The sequence below is a fragment of the Aptenodytes forsteri genome, unplaced genomic scaffold (assembly GCF_000699145.1).
Source record: "Aptenodytes forsteri isolate BGI_AS27 unplaced genomic scaffold, ASM69914v1 Scaffold243, whole genome shotgun sequence".
Taxonomy (NCBI): domain Eukaryota; kingdom Metazoa; phylum Chordata; class Aves; order Sphenisciformes; family Spheniscidae; genus Aptenodytes; species Aptenodytes forsteri.
The window spans coordinates 1,483,415-1,490,949 of NW_008795314.1; positions in this window are offsets into that span (position 1 = coordinate 1,483,415).

The window sequence follows — 7,535 nt, forward strand, 5'->3', positions numbered from 1 at the left end:
CCAAGTGACACTCATTGTGGCTCGTTAGCGGAAAGCCATTAAAACTCTGGATCGATATTTTCTCAGGAGAGATAGGGCCCATTCAATATTATATTCCCCAGGGGCAGAGAAATACCGATGCCCCGTCCACAAAGCAGAGCAAAACTGCTGAGGATGCAGCCTCTCCTGCCAGCACCCACGGGGGTGACGGGACGTCCCCCAGCCCGGGCAGCGTGGGAACCGAGCCAGGATCCGGCCCTCGGCATCCAGGTCATCTGGAAAGGGGGAAAAATTAAAGATTGGGAGGATGGGGAGAGGGGGGAGTATTTTTTGGGGGGTTAGGTACCTCAGCGGGGCTGGCCCCCAGCCAGGGCCCCTGGGTGCAGGCCCCACCACAGCCTGCAAAGGACCTCAGGAGGGCAAAAATCTATGAATAATGTGGCCATTCCCGACACCTGGCTGCTGGCTTTGGAAAGCCGGGAGGAAAGGGGCTGGCGGGGTGTGCAGCCCCCCCCCCGCTTTTTTGGGGGGCCCCCCCACCGCCTCTCACCCTCTGGAACCCAGCTCCCAGTAAAGACCAGTTGGAAACAGGACAGAGATTTGCTTTTAGTTTTAGAGCGAGCTACTAGACGTATCAGCTTTTCTATAAATATAAACCAGAAAACAGGAAATAACGATCTGCCCTAATTTAGGTCCTTTCATCTAAGGATTCAAAGCATCTGACAGCATCTCTAAGAAATAAGGAAAGACTTTGCAACCTGTATGGAAATGCAGCCATTTCGGGGGTGTGCGTGCAACTTTTTGTTGAATGTTGCATTGCCCCAATTCCTTTCCAAATTACCCCAATTTCACGTCACTGAGACCTGGACCCCTCACTGCTTCTTAGCAAGTTAGCCCGGGAACGGGTGATGTTCTTGCAGCTTGACGTGATGCACAGCTGGCTCAGAGCCATCGAGCATGGAGGATTGTTTATTTATTCAATTAATTGAATTAATTAATTTTCAGGAGAGTGTTGAGAAAAATAATAGGAAGCGCCAGCAGCTCTGCCAGCTGTCTCGCTGTGTGCAGCGGTGGGAGCAGGGGCATGATCCGTACATGTAGCTCAGGGGAGCGAGGCGAGCCCGGCCGTGCAGCGCTGGGGCAGGTGTGAATCATAGGATCATAGAATGGTTTGGGTTGGAAGGGACCTCTAAAGGCCATCTCGTCCAACCCCCCTGCAATGAACGGGGACATCTTCAACTAGATCAGGTTGCTCAGAGCCCCGTCCAACCTGACCTGGAATGTTTCCAGGGATCAGGCATCCACCACCTCTCTGGGCAACCTGGGCCAGTGCTTCACCACCCTCAGTGTAAAACATTTCTTCCTTGTATCTAGTCTGAATCTCCCCTCTTTTAGTTTAAAGCCATTCCCCCTTGTCCTGTCGCAACAGGCCCTGCTAAAAAGTCCGTTCCCATCTTTCTTCTCGACCCCCTTTAAGTACTGACAGGCTGCAATAAGGTCTCCCCAGAGCCTTCTCTTCTCCAGGCTGAACAACCCCAACTCTCTCAGCCTTTCCTCAGAGCAGAGGTGTTCCATCCCTCTGATAATTTTTGTGGCCTCCTCTGGACCCGCTCCAACAGGTCCGTGTCTTTCTTGTACAGCGGCTGTAGCCGAGGAGAGCCCAGTCCGCACCCTTCCAGCAGCGCTTTCCTCAGGGAAAGGTACACCCAGCTGCCCTGGCTACGGCACAGAGCCCGGGCACTCGAACTGCTGCATCTCCCCTTTCCTGGCATTGCCAGTCCCACGCCTTTGCTGTCCACTGAGCTCCCTGTGTGTGCTTTGCCCCACGTCCTTTCCTCTCACCAAGTCTGGCACGCTGGGATTTCCTTGCACCGTTTGCTCTGGGAAGAAGGGAGGGTGTTGCACCAGTTTTACCTGCAAGGAGCCTCCGTCACCGGGCCCTTGGTGCATCAGCTCCGATGAAGCTGCAACGAAGATGTTCCTCAGCCACCGCTGTCCCCAGGCTCTTGCAACATTTCTGTCCCTCTGCAAAGGCTTGTTCAGGTTTGGCAGTGAGGTTTGAGCCACCTTGGTTCCTGTCCCCAGATCTTGCCATCTCTCCATCTAGGGCAAACGAAGAGCAGTGACTGGGTGCTAAAGCGGAGCCCGGCTGGCTGTCACCAGCGGTTGCAGTGCCACCGCAATCTCTGTGTCATCACACAGAAGCGACCAGTCCTCTGCCCTTCCAGCTGTGGCCAGATGTGGCAAGGCAGGGACTGGGCTTGGGAGCAAGAAGTTCATAAAAGAAATCTGGGAGGCAACGGCTTTCCACACTTAATTAACTCAACGAATTAATCCCAATTAGAAGCTGTAATTAGGATTATAGTGGTTAATCATCTTTTCCCCCCAAGCAACAACCGCACTATCTGCCTTAACTTTATTATAAAAGCAGAGCATGCGGAGTTACGTGTCCCCGACACCAGAGCTGCCACCGCTGCCACCTGGGCACACCCCGGGGGGGATCGGATTGGGTCTGGTCCCCTCAGTGTGCTGCTCTCCAGATGGGGGACAGGCGGGGGGACAGCACTGCGTGACGCCCCCCACGACTGCCAGGGCATGATGCGCTGGATTGCATCATCGCCACTTTTCCAAGAACAATGCGAATTTGGCTGCTTGTGCTCCTGTTTGAGCCGTTTCCGACCAGAAAACTAAACTGCGGGGAGACTTCGTTGACTTTTTTTGTCCTTCTCCATTGCTGTTTAATGCTAAAAAGAGCCTGAATGAAAACATCTGCTTGTTCTTCTTTTTCTGAGCACGTTAATTAAGTAGTGTCCTCCCGTGACGGGTTCATCTCAGCGGGAATACGGAGCAGTTCTTTCCTCCTGCGCCGCTCTTGATCGCATTTGTTGTCCCACGGGTACTGGTGGGCTCTGGACCCCTCGGAGTCCCAGCGGCAACACAGGACTGAGCCCAGTCCCGACTCCAAACCCACCCTGCTTCCCCCCACTGCTCCTTAAAGCCCATCCAACCAAACCCCAACTCCTCTTCTCTGCACCCCTCTCCTGCCGGTGGGAGCTCCCATGGGAGCAGCATGGCATGGCTTTGCTAGTAACTTGGGGAATTTGCTTTTGGGGCCGCGGGGCGAGAATCGTGCCCAGCAGCCACAACCCCCCCGCCTGCCTGCCTCCTGCCCCAGCACCGGGAAAGATGCTGCTGGTGCTGGTTTGGCTTCGGGTCCTTTCCTGCCCTACTGAGGACTGGCTTGGGGGGCTGAAAGGGGAACTCTTGGAGGGGCATCACCCCAAGGGCTGGCTCCCAGCTTGGCCCCGAAGGAAATGTTGGGTTCCCAGTGTCCAGGACGCATCAAAGCAGTTGAGCAAAACAAAGAGGACAGAGAGGACAAACTCGCTGCAGCAGTCCCCAGAATCATTGCTGCCAATATTTAACGGCACAGAAAATACAGGATTATGCTCCCTCTTACATTTCGCTGAGCTTTATCCAAACCTGCAGAGAACTTGTGCACCGCAGATCTTGGGGGTTATCTTCAATGAAAGCGTGTTTTGCTGCAGAGGAAGGGCGATGCCATTTGCATCCTCCTCCAGCCGCCCTGCACGCAGCTGGTACCTTCGCACCTTCCCACCTCCAGCTCCTGCCATCGCCTGCGAGGGACTCGATCTGATTTTGTAGGTGCTATTTTGGTTGGGTGTTTTTGTTATAAGTGTCGTTGAACGGGAAAAATAAAAACTTGAGGACCCTGGTGGTATTTTTAGTCCCGTATCGGTGAGTAGCTCGAAATCCTCAACAGGACTGTAAAATAAAATTAATCTGTATCCACCCATGCAGGTGTCATGAGCTGCACTGGTTGTACTGGTTTACTTGCAGGCCAGAGATGCTGGGGGGGGCTGGGGAAACTGCTGGGGAACCCGGGGGGATGTTCTCAAGCTGGGGGGAGCTGCTGTGGGAACCCCTGAGCAACGCCCCACCACCCTGGATGGGGAGGGAGAAGTCTTATTGCCATGGAGACCGACGAGACTGTTGAAAATTGGCTGCCATGGAAACCAGTTTGGGGGTCTGTGTAGCCATCCCACCGGGCTGGTCTCCGGGTCCTGGGGACGGTGCTGGCCCGTGTGGCATGGGATGGCTGGGACAGTCGGATGCTCCAGAGCTGAGCAGCCCGCTGCAGCCCCCAAAATGGGCTATTAGGGGGCCAAACTGGAGTAACGCAGCCCCAAACTGGGGAACCGAGCAGCTCAAACTGGAGCAATGCGGGCTGGCGGGGAAAGAGCTGATGGATATTTCTGGGCTCTCGGACACACAACCTGCCAACACTCAGGACTGCGAATTGCGCAGAAACACAAACATTAACGAGGCTGAGGGTGGAAATGCAGCACAAGCCACATCTCCAGAGAGAAATTACACAGAGGCTGGGAAGGAAGAACAGGACTGGGACGAGGGGCCGACAGGAGCAGCGGGAGGGATGGGGGATGCTCTTGGCTTGGCAGCAGTGAGGTGATGTGAATAGCGCTGAATAGCTCTTCCTCCCCACCCAGAACCAATAAAGCATCTCCTGTTTGGGTTTTATGCTTGTTTTCCTTCCTAAAATAGGACTTTGGGAAAACAAGGGCGGCCTCATCACCCCCAGGCTGAGCCTCTTCTTTGCAAGAGAGAGGTGTCCTCCGTGGAGACTGAGGTGGCTTTTGTCACCCTTCCCATGGGCCACGCTCACTGCGCCACGCAGCAGTGTTTTAAACATCCCGGGATGCCTCTGTGCCCTTCCAGCCTTGCTCCTGGCACAGAGCGGGCTGGCATGTGCATGAGGGTCACCTCCCCGACACACATGGCAGAGGAGAAGCAGCTCTGCCTTCTCCCACTGTGCCCCCTCCCCGCCTTTCCCCTGCATCCAGCAGCATCTCCCCGCCGGCAGCTAGCAGAGGGATCCTCCGCGTGCAGGTGATGAGCACCTCGCCACGAGCTGGTAATTCTCCAACCTGCCTGCTAGTCTTTTTGCATGCATGAAAACACCCGCCGACATTTCCAGCCATTTATTGTCTGCCGTGAAGCCGCCCAGTCGGACACAGCACTCCGGCCGTGCCCCCTTGCTCCGGGGGGCTGGGAAGTCACCCCACGTCAGGACATCCTCCCACCCCAGACATGCCCTAGCCCTGCGGGGCCAGCGGATGCCCTGGCTGTGAATTTCAAGACTATCTCCAGTTGTGATGGGATGAATTGATGGCGAAGGGATGGGAGCACACAAGACCTGGAGGGGGAGATGAGGGTTCCTCACAGCTGTGGTCCTAAAAGCACTTTTCAGCCCTCGTTACCTATTCCCAGGGGTCCATGCGCAGCAGCCTGGAGCCAGCCTGGCCTCCAGCAAGCCCACCCCACGGTGCAGGGAGGGTGGGAGCAGCTGGAGCCTATAAAGGGCTGTTAGAGGTGATTCAGGCTGTGCTGCTGCAGGTGGGGGGCTCTGGGTTGGCCCCGGAGCCTGGCTGTGGGAGGAGGGATGGTTGGGGGCTCCAAGGCTGGCTCAGTGAGTTGGTATCCCCGCCCCTGTGCTCTGTGGGGAGGGTTGGGGTGGTGTTGGCAGCGACATGGGTGATGGTTTGGGGGCTGTCAGGGGTCCCCCCCATCCTGAGATAGGCAGCCTGAGTCTCAGGAGCTAGGCTGAGCTGGGCAGGGTTTGTGGCCAGGACCCCCAGGCTTGGGGGGGTTGCTCCTCCTGTAACTGCTGATCCCCAAAACCTGCTCTCCGCAGCAGGGGGAGGGATGGAGAGGCTGTGCCCCCCCACTGCTGGGCTGGTGCCCAAGAGCTCGGCTTCCTCTTACCCAGGGCCGAATGCAGCTCTCGCACTAACTGCAATCTTAGGATGCCCTTTAATTTTTAATGCTTCAATAAAACAGTAATTACAAACACTGCAATTTGAGGTTTTAAGCAGAAAGTATTAACTTCCCAGGGTTTAATTATTCAAGAGAAATTAATGAAAGCAGGGCTGGATCCTGCTGGCTGTCTTGGCTTTTCCTAGCGGGGCTGGCATCGATCTGCTTTGCAGGGAGGAAGGCTGGGGGGAGGATGAAGCCCATCCCTGGTGCCTCGGGGCTGTCTGGGAATGCCTGGGTGCCCTTAGGCAGAAGTGTGGGGGAGCCTGGCTGGCGGGACACCAATGTGCTGGGTCGGATCAGGGTGAGGAGAGGTCCCGGGGGGCAGCGGCACCCCCCATAAATGGCTCTTTCTCTGCTCCCTGCAGGGTTTCCAGCCAAGGAGGTGCAGGATCCCGGCCATGGGGTTGCAGCACTCTCTGGGAGGTCAGTGACCGCTGTGATCTGAACCAACGCTGGGGGAGACTGTGTGGGGAAACTGAGGCTGGTGCCACCCCAGGAGGTAGCGTGACCCTGCGGCTGCTCCCCTGTGCCCCCCACTCAGTACCTGCACCCGTCCTCTGCCTGGGAGGGGACTTGGGAGCTCTGAGTCTTTGTTTTCTGGAGCTTTCTGCAGCCTTAATTGTGCTCTGAGTTCCCTGGGAAGATTTCAGGCTTGCTTTTAATTACTTTGCTATGGCACAGCGTAGTTCAAAAGCACCTTTGCTGGGGAATGGGTCTGTTGAGACCAAGGGTGCTCCCAGGGCTGCTTAAATACAGCAAAACAGTCGGTGTCTTGGCAAACCTCGCGGACTCAGGCTAGCTGATGTTGGACCCCCACCCTGCACGGGGTAGCAGTGGGGTTGGGAAAGCCTTGATGGAGGAGGGCAAGGCATGGGGAAACAGGGGGATAAAATACTCCCTGCCAGGAGCGAGCAGTGGGGCTGCAGGAGTGGGGGCTCATGGGGAGCATCGTGCTGAGGTGGGACCTGTTGGGGTTCTCCAGCTCATTGCACCCCCACCTCAGACCTCAGCACTCTTCCTGCACCTGCAAAGCCCCTTTTCCACGTAGGCATAGCCCGTTGCAGCATCCCATCCTAAGCGGCATATCCATACGGCGATGGCCTTCAGCAATTGGCATTGGGTAAGGTCTCAGGGAACCATGTTTGCTAGAAAAGCAAGTTGTTGTTGTTATTATTAATAGTTAACTGTCATAACTTCGTTAATAAGCAAACCTGCCTGATCAACCGTCTGCAAGAAGACGGTAAGAACACAGTGACGGCCAGGACTCCCCTTGAAATAGAAATGGATGTTTGTCGGGGCTGGGTGAACAAACTGAAGTGAGTGGAGGAGGCTGCGAAGGCTGGTGGGGAGTGGGGTGGAGATGACGGCTCCGCTGATGAGGTGCTGGGGGTAGGGAAGAAATGGGGCCTCATTTGCAAGGGAAATGAAATTATCGCCTGCTCCATCGCCTGCTCCATCTGCAGTCCTTGTGCCACAGAGACTGATGAACTGCGTGGGGAGGGTGCTGGGGCGGGTGGCCCTGGGAGCACCCAGCACCCCGGTGTGGGAGGGCAGCCTGCTCGAGCCCGGATGCCCTCCCTGCGGGAGCAGGTCCTTGTGCAGATGGGGCTGCTGCAGCCCCCGGAGGGGTCTGGGCGTGATCTGCTGCCCATGGGGTGGGCTTGTACCTCCTTCGCCACTTGTCTACTCATCAAAGC